Raw genomic sequence first — 22,143 nt, forward strand, 5'->3', positions numbered from 1 at the left:
ACATGTAGTAGCTCCCCTTCTTCTGTTGGGCTTTCAGGCTGTGAAAATCCACCCCATCCTTGCAGAAGAAAATTCGGGTGAGAGCAGACTTCATGACTGGCACTGAAACAAAATCTGTTCTCCTTCCTGTGTTGCATCCAAAGTGACATTGGTTTTCATATGGAGGGACGGAGCTTGGAGGTCACCTGCAGAGACGGCAAAGGGATGGCCCCGGACAGCATAACTCTTGTCAGGGATCGAAAAAGACTCTGTTCTGGAAGGGAAAGAGTTTCCCCGTCAGGGGTTCATACCTGGGGACACCTTCCCATCTCCAGCCCCAAAGAAATACTTTCACAAGACCTATCCCTGTACTCACCATCCCTTGGGGAGCTGCAGATGTCCTGGGCCATCACACCAGCACCTGCATCGGGGGGCACAGAGAGTTTTGGTCAGAGGGGCAGCAACCCAGCTCAACCCCTGTACCCCGTCCACTTTCCCGCTGCTGAGCCTGTGCTAGGCAGGAACCATTCAACCCATGGGGCTCCGTCCTGAGTGTCTTGTCTCCAGGCTTGACACCTCCCCAAGCTTGTTTTCATTGGGTTTGTGGTTCCAGGTGGATGTTTCTCGTATAATCTCACACTATAAACCGCATAGAGAATGGTCTAGAGAATGGTCTTAGATGGATCACAGACCCTTTTGATCAGAAATGGAATTGCACTGGAACATGCTTACCCTGAGGGGTGTTTCCCAAGCTTTAATGTGATTCTCTAAATGCACCTAAATGTCACACTTTTGACCTTCCCTGGCCAAAATTTTCTGGTCAGGACTTGGAGCTATCTGGTCTATGGGGATCTGTCCTCAACCATGGCAGGGAGGTGGAACGAGATGATCTTTAAGGTCCCTTCTAACCCAAACCATTCTATGTTTCAGTGATTCTCCAGACTCAAGAAAACTTTGGAAAGTTGATGAGAAAACAAAAATAAAAGCTTTAAACAACAACAAAATAACCAGTTACAGTTGATCCCGGAGCACAGAATGTGTCAGAAATTTCCACACATTTTATGGAAAAGAGGGCAAATTGGAAGAAAAATGGAAAAACAATCAGTGCCATTTTCAATTCTATGTTATCAAGAGGTCTCCAAATTGATTAAAGAGAGCAACTGAGGGAGAGCAGAACAGCCCCCTCCTATGCTGAATTGTGAAGGAACAAGGTATTTCCTCCCACAAACGTTTCTGATTTTTTGTTTTAACCCAGTCAAAGAAGAAAGACCAGCATTTGTCTGTCCTCTAGAAACGGTATTAAGGGCAGGCTGGGGTTTGCTGGGCAGTCACACACTCCTAAGGGCTCAAGGTAAGGGGAGGGTTCAGCAATACAACCTCAAGCCCCTGAGCTCTGGTGGTGCTTGAAGGGGGAAGTGTCCCTCTCTCAGGGAGGGGATTGGGGGATGGTTGCAACTTGATGCTGAGCTGGGCAGGCGGAACCTGGAGAACTGAAGCCACCTGAAATGCAATTTGTTGTCCTCTGGTTCTACCCGTCTCTCCAGAGAATGCTCTTGGTGCCATCAATCATTGCCCAAACTGGTAGGGGGATGTGTTGTGTAGCTTGACTCTTTCCCTGTCAGGGATGCAGGATTCATACCGTGGGGTGAAGCTGCTTTGGGACAGTTTAGGGGAGGTGATCTGAAAGTTCCAGTCCTGAGCTCCATCTCTCCATGTGACCTCCCAGCTCCTGATCTCTCTTTGATCCCCACTGTTGCACAGAATGACGAACAGGTTTTGTTTTGGTGGGTAATTGATCAGAAGTCTCCTGCCACCCGAATCATCTTCTGCAAGGATGGGGTGGAGGTGCACGGCCTTAGAGCTCAACATCGGAAGGGCAACTACTACATGCTCTTCCCCATGACGATGGGGAGCACAGGGACATACACATGTAGATACCAGCACAAGAAAAACAGCTGTCCAGTGAGGAACTCTCCCCTCAGTGTTTCTAAGAACCTGAACTTCGCAGGTGAGTCATGGTAATGGAGCACACTCCAAGGAGACACTCCCAGGCCCAACAGAGCCCAGGTCAGGGAGCTGCCCCCTGGCATGTTCTGGTCTGTTGGGAGAATAGGGAAAGGTTTGCTCTGGGGCAGTTGAGGGTCTTGGGTTTCAGCATCAGCAGCCCCCAACATGCACCCCAAGTTCAAGGCATTGCACAGCAGGAGTATTTTGCTCTTAGCCATGGAGGAATCTTTGTCATATCAGAGCCAATTTTGGGTGGGTTTGTGATTCCAAATGGATGCCTCTGGCTCCTTAAAGCACTTCAGCATCTACCAGGTCTCACTCAAACCCACTTAGAGGGGTTGAAAATCACCCCCATTTCTTAGAGGTCCAAGGGAGTTGCAGCAAGCAATCTTCCTCCTGCTGTCCCCAAAGCAGCTCTGCCCCTCATTGCTGCACTGCTGCTCCACACTCCCTTTCCCTGGGTTCTGCCCTGTGCCCGGGGTGGGCCCTGTCCTGCCCTGCTCAGCAGCCCTCCAGTCCACAATTCCCACCTTTCTCCTGCATGTCTGTGTCAAATGCCCTCACCTTTCTCCAGACTCAGAGGAGGATAGTGGGAGTAATGGCCCAAGACTTTGTTACTGTTTTAAGGGCTGGGAAATACCTCGGTTCTGGGAGGGGTGAATTTCCTCTCCTGGGATTCACACAGGGAACAAAACCCTTTCCTGTTTCCATCTCCAGCACCAAACACCTCCCTTTACAGGATGTGTCCCTGTACTCACCATCCCCTGGGGAGCTGCAGATGTCCTGATGTATCACATCGGCACCTGCACCATGGGGTACAGAGGGTTTTGGGCAGAGGGGTAGCAACCCAGCTTGTCCCGGTGCCCCTGTCCACGTTCCCACTGTTAAGCCTGTACTGGGTCAGAACCTTCCCAGCCACGTGGCTCCATTCTACGGGTACTTTGGCTCCTGTTTGACACTTCACCTAACCCATTTTGATTGGTTTTGTGATTCCAGGTGGATGCGTCTGGCTCCCTGAAGCACTTAAGAATATGCCAAGTCTAATGCCATGAACCAGACTCCCTCAGAGGGGCTGGAAACCGCCCCCATTATTCAGAGGTCCATCCATGGGAGCTGCGGGAAGCAACTGTCCTCCTGCCCTCCCTAAAGCAGTTCTTTTCCCTGTGCTCCACACACCCTTTCCCATATATCCTGGCCTGTACCCGGGTCGGACCCTGTCCTCTCCTGCGCAGCAGGCCTCCAGTGCTGAGCCCCAAGGCAAAGCCAGCCCCCAACTCACTCAGCACCAGCCACAGCAGCAGGAGGAGGAGGAGGAAGACCGGGTGAGCAGGGTACAGCCTGGCACATCCCAGCTGTCCAAAATTGTTTGGGCACAGCAGGAACAGCCTCTCCTGGATGTTTCTGCTGTGGGTTGAGCTCTGCACAGCGTTTCAAGAGCTACCTGGCCCGTACCTTACAGAGCAGCTGGGACTGGTCCTGCTACCTGTCTGTGGTTGGCAGGGCCTTTCCCACGAGGAGGGGCTGTGGTAAGCGGGGGCCCTGCCTCAGCCCCCACTGAGGCCGCTGCACCTGCAGAGCCCCCACTTTCATTTCTGAACTCCGTGAGCCCGGAGCACTAGTCGTCCCTGGGGTAGCATCCCTCTGGTGTTGCCTGTCCCTCTGGGGCAGCATCCTCCCTGCAAAGCCCTCCTGCCCCTTGGCCCCCACCCTACTCTGCCCTGCTCTCACTGCTCCTCCCAGCTCTTCTGACACATGGAGCCAAGGGATTCTCAAAGGGGAAACTGGCCATGGGCACAAGTGGCTCCAGAGCTCTTGGGGTGGTAGCCAAGACCATGGGGGTTCAAGTGGTTCTTTCCCCAGGAAGTGCCAACAATGCTCCATTGTGAAGAAACCCCCCCAAGGCCTTTCTGGGCAGCCCTTGCGCTAAGGAGTCCTGTTTTAGGACTGTGTCCTTGTTGGGATCATGTGTCTCAAATGGGACATGAGACTCCAAATCTGCAGGACCACCACTGGGAGAAGAGGGTCAGGTTTGGTGAAGTCTGTGCACATCCGTGCCGCACAAAACAGACACAGTTCAGAGTCCAGCTGCAAGTGAGTTATTGCAGAACAGATGAAAAGGGAGCAAAGGTGGGGTGTGAAAAAGCTGAAGACAGTGTTAAAAACAACTGCCACCAAAACTTGAAAGAACTTGGGGGAGTTTTCATCAGAAATAGCCTTGACTTTTACACCTTCAGCCAGTGTAGAGATGTCCCACCTGATAACTAATCTTACATGTTTGTTTTGGAGCACATCCGCATGTGTTGCTCTATTTCACCTCCTTTATCTCAAGGCAAAATAGCTGTTTATTATTTGTCTGAGTTTAGGGGTCAGGAATATTCATGGTTAGTAATTGTTTCTGAGATTTTCAACAAGTAAATCAGTACTAGAACAAACATTCCTAACCTGTCTATAAGATATTTCAAAGTGGAAGAGCAAATCCCATTTTGCATCCTGACTTAACTCACCACTTTATTGTTCTTTCTCGAGGTGTCTCTCATCCCCTTGCGCTAAGGTTCCCAATTGATTGCAAATATTAATTTCCAAATTTGAGAACTGTCTGGACCCTTCTCATTTGTTTAACTTTATACTACTTTATTTTGGGGTGTCAGTTTGTAGAAGTTACAGCTGGGACTTGGTTTCAAGTCTCATCATCTTGGCAAACTTTATGGTCTGGCACTGATTATGGTCATAGTGCAACGGCTCCTCATTTTCATTTACATTCTCCCCTTTACCCTTAGTTTTCTCACCTTGTTCCAATATTTGATCTGCCTCATGTTACAAAGCACCAAAAGAAAATTTTCCACACATTGAATCAAAATTTCTCATGTTGCAGTTTGTGCCTGGTGCCTCTTACCAGATCAAGGTACATCTCCAAGTGATGTCATATGGAGAAGGAAATTTAACAAGGACAGTGAGCCCCAGACTGGTCTCTGAGTCTTACAGACACTGTTACCTGGGCAGGTGATGGAGTCTCCATCCTTGGAAATATTCAAAACCTTTGAATGAGGTTCTGGTCAAATGGTTCCAGTTGTCCCTGTTTGAGAAGGGGGGTTGGACCAGATGATTTCTCCAGTTCCCTTCCAACCTCACCTGCTTGGTGTCTCTGTGATTCTGTACAGGGTATGAGAGATTCGAAACCACAAATTTCAGAATCTATGAGGTCCAAGGTAGCTGGATCTGTATCCCGTTCCTGTGTGTTAAATTTTCACTTCCCCTTGGCCATTTGATCATTTGCACGTGTGGTGATAGGAAGCGTGTAAGAAGACGAGTGGTGTCATCCAAAAGTACAGAATCCTTCCGTGTTGGTGAAGTATTGAGCAACAAAAAAATTTGAAGTCAGGAAACAATTCAAAAGTGTGTGGAAAAATCATTATATTGCGTTCTCTGTATCATTTTCTTCCCTAATTCTGGTAGTGGTTGAAGAAATAATGGAGTTGGAATTTTGATGTCCTAAGGGGAAGTCACGAAAGAAATTGTAAGTTGCTTCCTACTTTTTGTGTCCAGCCTTCATTATAGTTTCCCTGAACTTCACCTCCCACCCCCCTGTAGTCCCTGGGCTCGCTGTGTTGGGAAGTACTCGTGCTGCTGGAAGACTCAGATAATTTTTAGGGCGTTTCTCCCTCCTGTGACTTGGTGCCTGATCCTCCCGTGCCAGGGCAGATCCATTGAATGCCTGGTTTAACAAATGACGTGAACAGCAACCTTGGAGCTGCCTGATATGAGATCCCAGGGGTTCTGGGATTTCTCCCATTTCACTTGTTCCCTTGGTGATGTGAGTAGCTATAACGTCCAGGGCTGAAGGCCTCCTGCAGCTTTTCTTGGATGAGGACACCTAGAAGGAAGTAGGAACTGGAGGCGAGCAGAGGGAACACAGAGAGTATTCAGGGTCACAGGCAGGTTTAGAGGTGAGATTCACAGCAGAGTTGGTGGCAGCTGAACGACAGGGCACTTGCTTGGATCCATTTGGTATGGAGATATTTTGGCTCTATCTTCTCTGGGTAATGTGTCATTACTGAAAAAAGAGTAATTTTGCAGGCTGTCCCTTGCACAAGCAGCTCACCTGCTCCTGCTTATCCCAGAAAGCTCACAAGGATCACTGAGCAAGCAGGAGATTCCAGTGCCAAGCCATGGTTCTTGCTCAGCACCACATAGTTCCAGATAGCCTTTGGATAACAATGAAACACTGTTCCTTGTAATCTCCTTGATCAGAGTACAGTCTTCTGGGCATGGGGAAAAACAGAGGCTTCTTTTCTGCCCTGTTCTGCTCATCTGAACCCAGAGACTCAGACATCAGTTTCCCACCAGTAGCAGCCCAGAAAAGCACTGTTGATTTCTCTGAAAGCAGTTGCAGGCTGTTGGTCATTGGTACTTGCTGTGGTTTCTTTCTGTCCCACCCCTGCAGGTGCTGCTGGGACAGGACCTTCAGCCAGTTTGGATGAAGACCCTGCAGAAACATTCTGACAATTCACGCCATCTCTGTGACCTTGCCCGGTCTCCAAATGCCAGTCTAGAGAGGTCCGAGGCACTGTTAGGATGTTCATTGGATATGCTTGACCTACACGGGTGTCTGAATTCAGGGGATATGGCACCACGGAAGCACCTTTTTCATGTCCTCTATCTCTGCCTGAACTGGAGTGAAATCCCTGGCTGAACAAGGACAACCGTGTGAATCCCACCCTCAAAGGTCCAGTCCTGGCCAAGGAGGTTTCCAGTGGCACTTGGGTTTCCTGTGGGTGTCCAGGAGATCCTGTGCCCAGGTCTGGGACACAAGACTCAGAGGGGACACGTCCTTTCTGCAGCAGCTGCACGTGGTGCTTGAAGCAGGAAAAGCTCTAAAACAAGGACGAGGGAGGGCAAAGATCTCAGTCAAGCACAGGAGGTATATTTTGAAATAACCATGCCCTCAGTAATAATTGTCATCCTCAGAATTTGTAAAGATGAGGTTAACGCGACCCTATCATGTGAGAAATGCAGTCATTTCTGCTGATATTAACCTCAAAGTTATTTTTGGTAACTCCATTATAGGAACAAGTGTCCAGATTTCAGAACTGAAGCAGGAGAGGCACGGGGGGCATCGTGGAAAAAAAAGGAACCCTGAGACATTGCAGAATCCTACGTGTCTTGGGTCTGTCTGAGGTGGAGTTCATTTTCTCACTGTAGCCGTCACAGAGCTGTGCTTTGCATTGGGAGCTGCAAAGGGGTAAATCACACCACTGTTTTGGCAACTGCTGAGCAGGGCTGGTGGAGCATCCGCATTGTCAGCTTCCAGCCTTGAATCAGGGGGCAAGATCATGCGAGGGGATACAGACAAGCTAGTTGAACCAAATGGACCAAAGGGACATTGCAGAATATATGGTGTCAGTTCAGTTACAAAAATTCAGGAAAGGAACAGGTAAGGGGGGGAATCCATTCTTTTACAATACTTACCTTTCTGAGCGGCCTCTCTGTGTGCTGAAGCCCTACTTCCAGTCATGTGGTCAGGCATGGTTGCTGACGGGAAGTAGAGAATAAATCTCTTTATTTTTCTCTTCACTTTTGCATGCACAAGCTTTGTCTTTTACCAAAGTGCTTGATCTCAAGGTAGAAGTAATTTTCCATCTCTTTTTGTCTCGCCTGTCTGGCTGGGAAGGGCAGCGAAAGAGCGACTTGGTGGGCACCTGGTCAACCCAGTGCAACATTGCAGTGTCTCATGGAACCAAAGGACTGTTGGGACACTGGGCGAACTCACGGAATCAAGCGGCCGTCGTGACACTGCCCTGCATCATGGAAGCCAATGTTCCCTGGGGAACTACAGAAAACCAGGGAATTAAGGGACGTCATTGGGATGTGCGGGACCTCATGGAATTAAACAAACACTGGGATATCTTTGGTACTTCATGGAATCAAAGGGATAAAACAAAAGAATTAAACCCAGAAACCAGAAACCATTGGATCGAACATTTCTTTAATATGCCAGCTGGAGATTCATGGAGGTACTCTGCCATGTATGAATAAAAGAATCAGTATAAATTTCGGAATATAAATACAGTGATAATTGAAAGACCCCCCCTTCACAAGCAGTCCATTCTTATGATTTTGGGGTCAAATGGTATCTGGGATTGTATTCGTGGAGCAAGACTGCCATCTAGCTTCCATTTCTCCTACGAGGGACAGTCATTTTCGCAGAGTGGTCTTCTCGCTTAGCACGCCTCGTAGCATCTCCGACCTCTAACCACTAAACTAAATGTTCTGGGAGCAACTAAGACATGTGTCTTAGAACTTCCCATTTGCTTAATAAATGTAGAATTGACTTTCTTCGTAACACAACAATCTCTTATTAAAAAAGTTTTCTGAGGTAGGTAGGTTAATTTCTTGAAGATGGGCATGCGATACACTATCTTTTAGTTTCCATGTATCGTCTACATTCTCTCTCCTAATCGTAATCTTAAAAGAAAAGACCTCTACCATACCACGAAAGCCAATCCCTTTTTTGATCAGGATTTTTATCTAAGAAAATGTTCTGATTTACTAAGTTGTTTAGAAAGGAGATCTTCTCTCATTTCAGGGCCATTGTGACAATATGGGGCCACCTGTAACACAAGGAACACTGAACACTGCAGATTCCCATGGAATCAAGGGGCCATTGTGACACTCTAGGGCCTCATGGAAGACGGAGACCCTGCAGAGAGACCTCCAATCAGATGTTTGGGCAGTTATCAACAAGGGGAAATTCAACAAGGGGAAGTGCCGGATTCTGTCCCTGGGATGGGGCAACCCTGGATATACGGACAGATAGGGAATGACATGCTGCATAACAGTGTTGGAAAATGGCCTCTGGGATCCTAGTGGATGGCCTGTTGACCAAGAGTCAGTGGTGCCCTGGCGGGGGCTCACTACTCGCTCACGCAAGGATTTTCAGACATACGAGTACTTCCCTTGCACACAGACACAGACAGTTCATGGTTGCAGGGGCACTATCTCCTGGGGCTCCTGCTGCCACGCCCGGAGCCTGGGTACACCTCAGCCCTTGTGGGGTACCACTTGCTTTACCACCCTCTGAACTGCCCCACGGCTTGAGGGATGGAAGCGGGGAGTTCTGTCCACAGAAGCACATCCCAGAGCTTCATAGAGGGGCTTTGCCAGGATTTCGTACCATAAATACAAAGTTACACCGAGACTCTCTTTGTCCCACATAACTTCAAGGCCCTCCCAGGAGGTTGACTGTAATTGAACTTGCTCAGGGTCTTTGTACTTACTTGGTGTTGGTCACACCAACACCACGTGTCTGCTCAAGACTTGTCTGTGCAATGCAAACAGAGACACCCTGTTTAGTGTCTCTCCAGGGAAGGCTAAAGAACATCTGTTTGCTGGGTGAGAAGCCAGTGCCGGAAGTAGTGGTTCTATTGTGAGTGTCAACCAAGAGTTTTTGGCAGGTCTGGGATGCATGCCTTGGGAAATTGACATGGGTTTTCCAGTGAAAATGGCAATAGATCACACGCTGCCCTGGTGACCCTTTTCCTCCTACGGAAGTGACAGAGATGGGAAAGAGAATGAGTTTTTTGGCGGTGCCTCTCTGTGCTCCTCAAACTGCCGTCGATATGCTGGTTCCAACACATCCAGTTCAGGTGTGACAGACTGTTCCCTGGTCCTCTGAGCAAGAGGAGGAGGAGGGACAGAGCAGGGTTCACTTAGGGAGACTGCATCTCCGTGAAGTTCAAAGAAGTTGAGAGATGCTGTACCAAGTCCGAGTTTTCTCTGGAGAAGGTGTTACTCCCATGCACTGCCTCGCCGTAACACTGGTACCACAGTCCCCGAAAAAACCCCAAGTGGTTTTGTCCCCAGCAGAAGCACTCCTACTGCCAACAAGGGATGCTCCCCGGGACAGGCCAAGAGACACGGAGCCCGGAGTGCTGAGTCCGAATGGACGCTCTGCCTCTCGTACCCTTGGATCATTCTCACAAACGCATGCCCTGGAGGACAATTCAGGAGTCTCCACACGCCAACAGAGGAGGGATGTGAGGGAAGAGACCATGGCTCTGAGAGGAGCTCATGGCCTGTTAATCTTGAGCTGATCGATACCAACCCGCACCCCTGCCACCCTCCACGGTGAAGGGAGAGAGGGAGAGGAAGGTAGAGGAGGGAGAGGAGGAGGAGAGGAGGCGACCCACCCGGAACAGAGAGCCGGGGCTGGTGGGGGAAGCGAGACGCCGGGCGCTGGTGGGGAACTGGGTTGGTACCGCTGGCCGTTGTCCTGTTCGGCGAGCAGGGTTGGAGGTGGCCACAGTGGGGGAAGGGGCAGTACCTGTGGTAGCCGCGCAGGTCCCTCGAGGCTGCCGTCCTGCCTGGCACGTTCTTAAGAGAGCTCTGCCCCGAACTCTCCTCCCGTCCGTCCCTCCCTCTGCTCCATAAAGCACTCCCTCGGAACACTCATAGCTCTTTTTTTAATCGAGCCGTTCCTCTTTCCTTGCTTTATTCTCTGTGCTTCGGAGAACTTCTGCCCTGCATCCTTCACCTTTCCAACTTTTCCTCCTCTCTTTGCTTTGCTTATTCCTGCAACTTCAATGACTACGTCAATCCACCTCCCTTTCCCGCAGCCATCTCTCCAGCAACTACTAATGGACACTTCCACAACAACACAGCTTGACATCTTCTTAAAATTCTTCTCCATATGGTCCTGACTGCTTCTGTGCCCTTTTTTTCTGGGAAAAAACATCCAGTGAAAAAGCAATTTTGACGGCTTTTCTTCTTTATCTCTCCACCAGCGTCTGCAGGCAGAGCCCATGTAAAACAGGACCCATTGGTAGAGAAAACCGAGGGCAGTGAAATCACCATCAGGTGCTCACAAGCAAATATACGGATCGGTGATTTTATCTACCGCACGAGCGATGGTAAGGACAGCATATTCCCTAGGGAACGTGCTGAGGGATGAGCAGGGAACAGGATGAAGACCCGCACGCACATGCAGGGAGCACAAGTGGCAACAACCAGAGTGCTACCTGCGAGTGGTGGTGCTGGTAGAGCCCTGGCCCACCCATCTGATAGGGTAGCTGAAGGTCTGAGGGCTTGGCAGGGGGAGACCCTTACTCCCAGCCCCTCCTCTAGATCAACTCCAGAGTGATCCCGGGCACATATTACACCACTGTAAACTGAGGTTTTCACAGTCTTCCCAGGTGGGAAAGCAGCATCAAATTCACCCTCCCTATGCCTGTGTGCTCCTGATATTTTTCTGCCCTTTTAGGTAATCAGAGCAGAGATAACACCGTTAGAGGAAGTTGAGGATTCTGCATTTGTACTGAGAGGCTAATGAAGGATGGTCCTTTAACCATCCTTCCTGAGCCCAGGGCCACATGGCTCTCTTACTGCCTGGAGTGGATCAGAGTATCCAGGAGATGATGGCTCAGGAGAAGCTAGGAGCACACATTGCAGATGAGAGATTTGCTCTACCCTGTTCTGTGTACGTCACTTGGCACACAGGCATTCTCTTACAAACCTGTGCTCTCTGTAGGACTGAAAGACCTGTTTTCATAGGGGTGTTACTTTGCTCGGCTGTAGAACCAATTAACTGAGGTTTCTGTTCCTAAGAAAATCCCCTGAAAGCTCCAAAGTCGAGGGTGTCAATGAGTCTGTGTCCGGTAGGGCGCGGGAATACAGCGCTGCGTCATCATGACGGGGCCCGGAGAGTTAGAGGACGGTTCAAAGACGATCTCCCGACACCGACAGGCGCCCCACTGGCACCCGCAGCTCTCTGGACCCTTTAGCAACGCGTGCCAGGAGCTCGGGGCTGTGGCCCGGGAGCTACCCGTAGAAATGGATAAAATCACCGATCCGTATGTTTGCTTGTGAGCACTTGATGGTGATTTCACTGCCCTCGATTTTCTCTGCCAATGGATCCTGTTGTACATGGGTTCTACCTGCCGACACTGGTGGAGAGATAAAGAAAAAAAACCTTCAGAATTCCTTTTTTTTCGGGAAGGGGGTGTCTTTCAATTATCACTGTATTTATATTCAGAAATTTATACTGATTCTTTTATTCATACATGGCAGAGTACCCCCATGAATCTCCAGTTGGCATATTAAAGAAATGTTCGATCCAATGGTTTCTGGTTTCTGGGTTTAATTCTTTTGTTTTATCCCTTTGATTCCATGAAGTACCAAAGATATCCCAGTGTTTGTTTAATTCCATGAGGTCCCGCACATCCCAATGACGTCCCTTAATTCCCTGGTTTTCTGTAGTTCCCCAGGGAACATTGGCTTCCATGATGCAGGGCAGTGTCACGACGGCCGCTTGATTCCGTGAGTTCGCCCAGTGTCCCAACAGTCCTTTGGTTCCATGAGACACTGCAATGTTGCACTGGGTTGACCAGGTGCCCACCAAGTCGCTCTTTCGCTGCCCTTCCCAGCCAGACAGGCGAGACAAAAAGAGATGGAAAATTACTTCTACCTTGAGATCAAGCACTTTGGTAAAAGACAAAGCTTGTGCATGCAAAAGTGAAGAGAAAAATAAAGAGATTTATTCTCTACTTCCCGTCAGCAACCATGCCTGACCACATGACTGGAAGTAGGGCTTCAGCACACAGAGAGGCCGCTCAGAAAGGTAAGTATTGTAAAAGAATGGATTCCCCCCCTTACCTGTTCCTTTCCTGAATTTTTGTAACTGAACTGACACCATATATTCTGCAATGTCCCTTTGGTCCATTTGGTTCAACTAGCTTGTCTGTATCCCCTCGCATGATCTTGCCCCCTGATTCAAGGCTGGAAGCTGACAATGCGGATGCTCCACCAGCCCTGCTCAGCAGTTGCCAAAACAGTGGTGTGATTTACCCCTTTGCAGCTCCCAATGCAAAGCACAGCTCTGTGACGGCTACAGTGAGAAAATGAACTCCACCTCAGACAGACCCAAGACACGTAGGATTCTGCAATGTCTCAGGGTTCCTTTTTTTTCCACGATGCCCCCCGTGCCTCTCCTGCTTCAGTTCTGAAATCTGGACACTTGTTCCTATAATGGAGTTACCAAAAATAACTTTGAGGTTAATATCAGCAGAAATGACTGCATTTCTCACATGATAGGGTCGCGTTAACCTCATCTTTACAAATTCTGAGGATGACAATTATTACTGAGGGCATGGTTATTTCAAAATATACCTCCTGTGCTTGACTGAGATCTTTGCCCTCCCTCGTCCTTGTTTTAGAGCTTTTCCTGCTTCAAGCACCACGTGCAGCTGCTGCAGAAAGGACGTGTCCCCTCTGAGTCTTGTGTCCCAGACCTGGGCACAGGATCTCCTGGACACCCACAGGAAACCCAAGTGCCACTGGAAACCTCCTTGGCCAGGACTGGACCTTTGAGGGTGGGATTCACACGGTTGTCCTTGTTCAGCCAGGGATTTCACTCCAGTTCAGGCAGAGATAGAGGACATGAAAAAGGTGCTTCCGTGGTGCCATATCCCCTGAATTCAGACACCCGTGTAGGTCAAGCATATCCAATGAACATCCTAACAGTGCCTCGGACCTCTCTAGACTGGCATTTGGAGACCGGGCAAGGTCACAGAGATGGCGTGAATTGTCAGAATGTTTCTGCAGGGTCTTCATCCAAACTGGCTGAAGGTCCTGTCCCAGCAGCACCTGCAGGGGTGGGACAGAAAGAAACCACAGCAAGTACCAATGACCAACAGCCTGCAACTGCTTTCAGAGAAATCAACAGTGCTTTTCTGGGCTGCTACTGGTGGGAAACTGATGTCTGAGTCTCTGGGTTCAGATGAGCAGAACAGGGCAGAAAAGAAGCCTCTGTTTTTCCCCATGCCCAGAAGACTGTACTCTGATCAAGGAGATTACAAGGAACAGTGTTTCATTGTTATCCAAAGGCTATCTGGAACTATGTGGTGCTGAGCAAGAACCATGGCTTGGCACTGGAATCTCCTGCTTGCTCAGTGATCCTTGTGAGCTTTCTGGGATAAGCAGGAGCAGGTGAGCTGCTTGTGCAAGGGACAGCCTGCAAAATTACTCTTTTTTCAGTAATGACACATTACCCAGAGAAGATAGAGCCAAAATATCTCCATACCAAATGGATCCAAGCAAGTGCCCTGTCGTTCAGCTGCCACCAACTCTGCTGTGAATCTCACCTCTAAACCTGCCTGTGACCCTGAATACTCTCTGTGTTCCCTCTGCTCGCCTCCAGTTCCTACTTCCTTCTAGGTGTCCTCATCCAAGAAAAGCTGCAGGAGGCCTTCAGCCCTGGACGTTATAGCTACTCACATCACCAAGGGAACAAGTGAAATGGGAGAAATCCCAGAACCCCTGGGATCTCATATCAGGCAGCTCCAAGGTTGCTGTTCACGTCATTTGTTAAACCAGGCATTCAATGGATCTGCCCTGGCACGGGAGGATCAGGCACCAAGTCACAGGAGGGAGAAACGCCCTAAAAATTATCTGAGTCTTCCAGCAGCACGAGTACTTCCCAACACAGCGAGCCCAGGGACTACAGGGGGGTGGGAGGTGAAGTTCAGGGAAACTATAATGAAGGCTGGACACAAAAAGTAGGAAGCAACTTACAATTTCTTTCGTGACTTCCCCTTAGGACATCAAAATTCCAACTCCATTATTTCTTCAACCACTACCAGAATTAGGGAAGAAAATGATACAGAGAACGCAATATAATGATTTTTCCACACACTTTTGAATTGTTTCCTGACTTCAAATTTTTTTGTTGCTCAATACTTCACCAACACGGAAGGATTCTGTACTTTTGGATGACACCACTCGTCTTCTTACACGCTTCCTATCACCACACGTGCAAATGATCAAATGGCCAAGGGGAAGTGAAAATTTAACACACAGGAACGGGATACAGATCCAGCTACCTTGGACCTCATAGATTCTGAAATTTGTGGTTTCGAATCTCTCATACCCTGTACAGAATCACAGAGACACCAAGCAGGTGAGGTTGGAAGGGAACTGGAGAAATCATCTGGTCCAACCCCCCTTCTCAAACAGGGACAACTGGAACCATTTGACCAGAACCTCATTCAAAGGTTTTGAATATTTCCAAGGATGGAGACTCCATCACCTGCCCAGGTAACAGTGTCTGTAAGACTCAGAGACCAGTCTGGGGCTCACTGTCCTTGTTAAATTTCCTTCTCCATATGACATCACTTGGAGATGTACCTTGATCTGGTAAGAGGCACCAGGCACAAACTGCAACATGAGAAATTTTGATTCAATGTGTGGAAAATTTTCTTTTGGTGCTTTGTAACATGAGGCAGATCAAATATTGGAACAAGGTGAGAAAACTAAGGGTAAAGGGGAGAATGTAAATGAAAATGAGGAGCCGTTGCACTATGACCATAATCAGTGCCAGACCATAAAGTTTGCCAAGATGATGAGACTTGAAACCAAGTCCCAGCTGTAACTTCTACAAACTGACACCCCAAAATAAAGTAGTATAAAGTTAAACAAATGAGAAGGGTCCAGACAGTTCTCAAATTTGGAAATTAATATTTGCAATCAATTGGGAACCTTAGCGCAAGGGGATGAGAGACACCTCGAGAAAGAACAATAAAGTGGTGAGTTAAGTCAGGATGCAAAATGGGATTTGCTCTTCCACTTTGAAATATCTTATAGACAGGTTAGGAATGTTTGTTCTAGTACTGATTTACTTGTTGAAAATCTCAGAAACAATTACTAACCATGAATATTCCTGACCCCTAAACTCAGACAAATAATAAACAGCTATTTTGCCTTGAGATAAAGGAGGTGAAATAGAGCAACACATGCGGATGTGCTCCAAAACAAACATGTAAGATTAGTTATCAGGTGGGACATCTCTACACTGGCTGAAGGTGTAAAAAGTCAAGGCTATTTCTGATGAAAACTCCCCCAAGTTCTTTCAAGTTTTGGTGGCAGTTGTTTTTAACACTGTCTTCAGCTTTTTCACACCCCACCTTTGCTCCCTTTTCATCTGTTCTGCAATAACTCACTTGCAGCTGGACTCTGAACTGTGTCTGTTTTGTGCGGCACGGATGTGCACAGACTTCACCAAACCTGACCCTCTTCTCCCAGTGGTGGTCCTGCAGATTTGGAGTCTCATGTCCCATTTGAGACACATGATCCCAACAAGGACACAGTCCTAAAACAGGACTCCTTAGCGCAAGGGCTGCCCAGAAAGGCCTTGGGGGGGTTTCTTCACAATGGAGCATTGTTGGCACTTCCTGGGGAAAGAACCACTTGAACCCCCATGGTCTTGGCTACCACCCCAAGAGCTCTGGAGCCACTTGTGCCCATGGCCAGTTTCCCCTTTGAGAATCCCTTGGCTCCATGTGTCAGAAGAGCTGGGAGGAGCAGTGAGAGCAGGGCAGAGTAGGGTGGGGGCCAAGGGGCAGGAGGGCTTTGCAGGGAGGATGCTGCCCCAGAGGGACAGGCAACACCAGAGGGATGCTACCCCAGGGACGACTAGTGCTCCGGGCTCACGGAGTTCAGAAATGAAAGTGGGGGCTCTGCAGGTGCAGCGGCCTCAGTGGGGGCTGAGGCAGGGCCCCCGCTTACCACAGCCCCTCCTCGTGGGAAAGGCCCTGCCAACCACAGACAGGTAGCAGGACCAGTCCCAGCTGCTCTGTAAGGTACGGGCCAGGTAGCTCTTGAAACGCTGTGCAGAGCTCAACCCACAGCAGAAACATCCAGGAGAGGCTGTTCCTGCTGTGCCCAAACAATTTTGGACAGCTGGGATGTGCCAGGCTGTACCCTGCTCACCCGGTCTTCCTCCTCCTCCTCCTGCTGCTGTGGCTGGTGCTGAGTGAGTTGGGGGCTGGCTTTGCCTTGGGGCTCAGCACTGGAGGCCTGCTGCGCAGGACAGGACAGGGTCCGACCCGGGTACAGGCCAGGATATATGGGAAAGGGTGTGTGGAGCACAGGGAAAAGAACTGCTTTAGGGAGGGCAGGAGGACAGTTGCTTCCCGCAGCTCCCATGGATGGACCTCTGAATAATGGGGGCGGTTTCCAGCCCCTCTGAGGGAGTCTGGTTCATGGCATTAGACTTGGCATATTCTTAAGTGCTTCAGGGAGCCAGACGCATCCACCTGGAATCACAAAACCAATCAAAATGGGTTAGGTGAAGTGTCAAACAGGAGCCAAAGTACCCGTAGAATGGAGCCACGTGGCTGGGAAGGTTCTGACCCAGTACAGGCTTAACAGTGGGAACGTGGACAGGGGCACCGGGACAAGCTGGGTTGCTACCCCTCTGCCCAAAACCCTCTGTACCCCATGGTGCAGGTGCCGATGTGATACATCAGGACATCTGCAGCTCCCCAGGGGATGGTGAGTACAGGGACACATCCTGTAAAGGGAGGTGTTTGGTGCTGGAGATGGAAACAGGAAAGGGTTTTGTTCCCTGTGTGAATCCCAGGAGAGGAAATTCACCCCTCCCAGAACCGAGGTATTTCCCAGCCCTTAAAACAGTAACAAAGTCTTGGGCCATTACTCCCACTATCCTCCTCTGAGTCTGGAGAAAGGTGAGGGCATTTGACACAGACATGCAGGAGAAAGGTGGGAATTGTGGACTGGAGGGCTGCTGAGCAGGGCAGGACAGGGCCCACCCCGGGCACAGGGCAGAACCCAGGGAAAGGGAGTGTGGAGCAGCAGTGCAGCAATGAGGGGCAGAGCTGCTTTGGGGACAGCAGGAGGAAGATTGCTTGCTGCAACTCCCTTGGACCTCTAAGAAATGGGGGTGATTTTCAACCCCTCTAAGTGGGTTTGAGTGAGACCTGGTAGATGCTGAAGTGCTTTAAGGAGCCAGAGGCATCCATTTGGAATCACAAACCCACCCAAAATTGGCTCTGATATGACAAAGATTCCTCCATGGCTAAGAGCAAAATACTCCTGCTGTGCAATGCCTTGAACTTGGGGTGCATGTTGGGGGCTGCTGATGCTGAAACCCAAGACCCTCAACTGCCCCAGAGCAAACCTTTCCCTATTCTCCCAACAGACCAGAACATGCCAGGGGGCAGCTCCCTGACCTGGGCTCTGTTGGGCCTGGGAGTGTCTCCTTGGAGTGTGCTCCATTACCATGACTCACCTGCGAAGTTCAGGTTCTTAGAAACACTGAGGGGAGAGTTCCTCACTGGACAGCTGTTTTTCTTGTGCTGGTATCTACATGTGTATGTCCCTGTGCTCCCCATCGTCATGGGGAAGAGCATGTAGTAGTTGCCCTTCCGATGTTGAGCTCTAAGGCCGTGCACCTCCACCCCATCCTTGCAGAAGATGATTCGGGTGGCAGGAGACTTCTGATCAATTACCCACCAAAACAAAACCTGTTCGTCATTCTGTGCAACAGTGGGGATCAAAGAGAGATCAGGAGCTGGGAGGTCACATGGAGAGATGGAGCTCAGGACTGGAACTTTCAGATCACCTCCCCTAAACTGTCCCAAAGCAGCTTCACCCCACGGTATGAATCCTGCATCCCTGACAGGGAAAGAGTCAAGCTACACAACACATCCCCCTACCAGTTTGGGCAATGATTGATGGCACCAAGAGCATTCTCTGGAGAGACGGGTAGAACCAGAGGACAACAAATTGCATTTCAGGTGGCTTCAGTTCTCCAGGTTCCACCTGCCCAGCTCAGCATCAAGTTGCAACCATCCCCCAATCCCCTCCCTGAGAGAGGGACACTTCCCCCTTCAAGCACCACCAGAGCTCAGGGCTTGAGGTTGTATTGCTGAACCCTCCCCTTACCTTGAGCCCTTAGGAGTGTGTGACTGCCCAGCAAACCCCAGCCTGCCCTTAATACCGTTTCTAGAGGACAGACAAATGCTGGTCTTTCTTCTTTGACTGGGTTAAAACAAAAAATCAGAAACGTTTGTGGGAGGAAATACCTTGTTCCTTCACAATTCAGCATAGGAGGGGGCTGTTCTGCTCTCCCTCAGTTGCTCTCTTTAATCAATTTGGAGACCTCTTGATAACATAGAATTGAAAATGGCACTGATTGTTTTTTCCATTTTTCTTCCAATTTGCCCTCTTTTCCATAAAATGTGTGGAAATTTCTGACACATTCTGTGCTCCGGGATCAACTGTAACTGGTTATTTTGTTGTTGTTTAAAGCTTTTATTTTTGTTTTCTCATCAACTTTCCAAAGTTTTCTTGAGTCTGGAGAATCACTGAAACATAGAATGGTTTGGGTTAGAAGGGACCTTAAAGATCATCTCGTTCCACCTCCCTGCCATGGTTGAGGACAGATCCCCATAGACCAGATAGCTCCAAGTCCTGACCAGAAAATTTTGGCCAGGGAAGGTCAAAAGTGTGACATTTAGGTGCATTTAGAGAATCACATTAAAGCTTGGGAAACACCCCTCAGGGTAAGCATGTTCCAGTGCAATTCCATTTCTGATCAAAAGGGTCTGTGATCCATCTAAGACCATTCTCTAGACCATTCTCTATGCGGTTTATAGTGTGAGATTATACGAGAAACATCCACCTGGAACCACAAACCCAATGAAAACAAGCTTGGGGAGGTGTCAAGCCTGGAGACAAGACACTCAGGACGGAGCCCCATGGGTTGAATGGTTCCTGCCTAGCACAGGCTCAGCAGCGGGAAAGTGGACGGGGTACAGGGGTTGAGCTGGGTTGCTGCCCCTCTGACCAAAACTCTCTGTGCCCCCCGATGCAGGTGCTGGTGTGATGGCCCAGGACATCTGCAGCTCCCCAAGGGATGGTGAGTACAGGGATAGGTCTTGTGAAAGTATTTCTTTGGGGCTGGAGATGGGAAGGTGTCCCCAGGCATGAACCCCTGACGGGGAAACTCTTTCCCTTCCAGAACAGAGTCTTTTTCGATCCCTGACAAGAGTTATGCTGTCCGGGGCCATCCCTTTGCCGTCTCTGCAGGTGACCTCCAAGCTCCGTCCCTCCATATGAAAACCAATGTCACTTTGGATGCAACACAGGAAGGAGAACAGATTTTGTTTCAGTGCCAGTCATGAAGTCTGCTCTCACCCGAATTTTCTTCTGCAAGGATGGGGTGGATTTTCACAGCCTGAAAGCCCAACAGAAGAAGGGGAGCTACTACATGTTCTTCACCACAATGAGGAGGAGCACGGGGTCATACACCTGTGGATACCAGCACAAGGACAACAGTAGCCGAGTGAGGAACTCTGCCCTCAGTTCTCCCCAGAACCTGAAAGTCACAGGTAAGTCCTGGGAGTTGGGGACGGGCAGGAAACACTCCCAGGTCCCTCAGAACCCAGGTGAGGGAGGGGAACCTGCCCGACCCCACCACATGTCATATCCCCAGGCAGTTGGGATGCTGGGGATCAATGTGCAGTTCAGTGCAGCCCTTGCCACCGGGGACACTCTTCCCAGTCCCAGGAGAGAATCCTGCTCCTCTCCTGCCCCAGCATCATGGAAAGGGGAGAGTGGTGGTGCCAGATCTAATGCAGAGCCATAACTGTGCAGTGCCGCGGTCCGAAGAGGGGAGGCGAATGGGGCCGCGAAACGGCACGGATCCCAGACACAAAGGTGGGGTGCAGGTAGAATCTTTAATCCAGCGTGCACATAGGGTTTTTATCCGGAGGGAAAGGGCCAGAACATAGGGTGGAGCAGGAGACAGACAGGTCGGGGGACAAACCGGGATTGAGCCGTGGGCAAAACAGGGGGGGGAAAAGCGCAGGAGGGACCAGGGGAGGAGAGGGCGAATGGGGGCTGTCTCCTGCCGCAGCTTCTCCAGCCAGTCGGCAGAGAGGAGAGAGGTGCGGGGGGGGGGGTGAGCAGGCCGGGGCATGCCCGGAAGATACAAATTCGGGGGAAACACACAATGTGTAAAGTCCATTCAATCGTTGTACATATTTTTCCATTTCCGGAATCGTCCCATTCCGATTCCTGGTCCTCGACATCTCGCCCTCTGTTGTTTAAATCAGGCACGGCTAAAAAGATATTTTTTGGGATGGTCTTCCTGCAGCATGCTGTGACACAGGAGATGGTTAATAACAACACAAACAGGAGAAGTAAAATTTCAAAACAGGCTAACAGGATTTGCTTAAGCCAATTAGGTAAACTGGGTAAACTCAGCGTGACAAATAAGTCATCGGTGGAGAGCTTTGGTGACATTCGTATGTCACTGACCAGGTCTCGTAACTCTTTGATGCTTTTGAACACGGATTGGGAACGGTCAGAGAAATTGAGGCAACACATGCCTTCAAACTCCTGACACCCATGGCCATGCATTAAAAGGAGAAAGTCTATCGTGGCCCTGTTTTGGAGGGATACCTCTTGCAGTTTTAGGGTGTCTTTAACCAGACCCTCTAGGGCAACGCTGGTGGCATTAGCCTCTTTTGCCATCCAGCATCCCAGGTGTGTTAGGAGGTTGAGGGAATGTGCTGTGCCAACCCCTGGGAACACAGCAAAAGCGCTCCAAAAATTCAGGGTTTTTGACCATAAGGATATTAGAGGGTCACAATTTTCTGGGATTGGCTGAACAATGCTGCTCACTGATTTATAAGGGGAAGATCTTTTAGATCGAGTTGGCGCTGATGGAATTTGGCTTGAGAAACGGAATCTACCGGGGTTAAAGAGAGTTGCCCCATAGTACAGGGGCCTCCTACCGGATAGGAGGGGACACCCACCCAGGCTCTCTCTCTGCAGATTAAAAACTTCCCCTCCGGCAACGCTATTGGTTTTGCGCCGACCGCCTCAGTGATTATTTTTTCGGGCACAGTGTTATTGCACCAGAGGGAGATGTTTTGATAAATTTCTTTATAGGGAGTCACTTTGTGGCTAGGAATTTTGACAGCGGTGTTTGGTGTAAAGAGAAAACAATGGTTTGTAATTATTGATCCCATAATTTCAATTTCCATGGGCTCCTCCGTCCCATATGAGGGGGATTCAAAATGTACCTTTGGGCTTTCATTTGTGGGTATTCCAATTAGACACGTTTGAAACAGGTTATTAATGTTTGACAGGGACAGGCAGATGGCCTCACTTCCTGTCTCCTTAGCTAATTTTACCCAGATGTTCTCTGAATTGGCGTAAGCCCAGTTTGGAAGCGCTGCTGCGATTCCCGATGTCCTTTGCTTGGTTCCTAGGTCGAGGAGGATGATGAAGAGGCAGGCACAGGTGTAGCGCATGGTGGATCCTGGTAGATCTTGACTCTCTTTGCTGGGACCCACT

The 22,143-nt window shown here is 49.5% G+C and overlaps 1 long non-coding RNA gene across 1 annotated transcript; it reads left to right on the forward strand.

The window, feature by feature from the left end:
• Positions 1-1,699: 1,699 nt before the first annotated feature.
• On the forward strand, positions 1,700-20,163 carry LOC116792847. Its single transcript, XR_004359283.1, has 3 exons — positions 1,700-1,987; positions 19,652-19,696; positions 19,867-20,163. It is a non-coding gene; the product is annotated as an uncharacterized LOC116792847 (long non-coding RNA).
• Positions 20,164-22,143: the final 1,980 nt, after the last annotated feature.

Source organism: Chiroxiphia lanceolata, chromosome 12 (assembly GCF_009829145.1).
Source record: "Chiroxiphia lanceolata isolate bChiLan1 chromosome 12, bChiLan1.pri, whole genome shotgun sequence".
In the NCBI taxonomy this organism is placed as follows: Eukaryota; Metazoa; Chordata; class Aves; order Passeriformes; family Pipridae; genus Chiroxiphia; species Chiroxiphia lanceolata.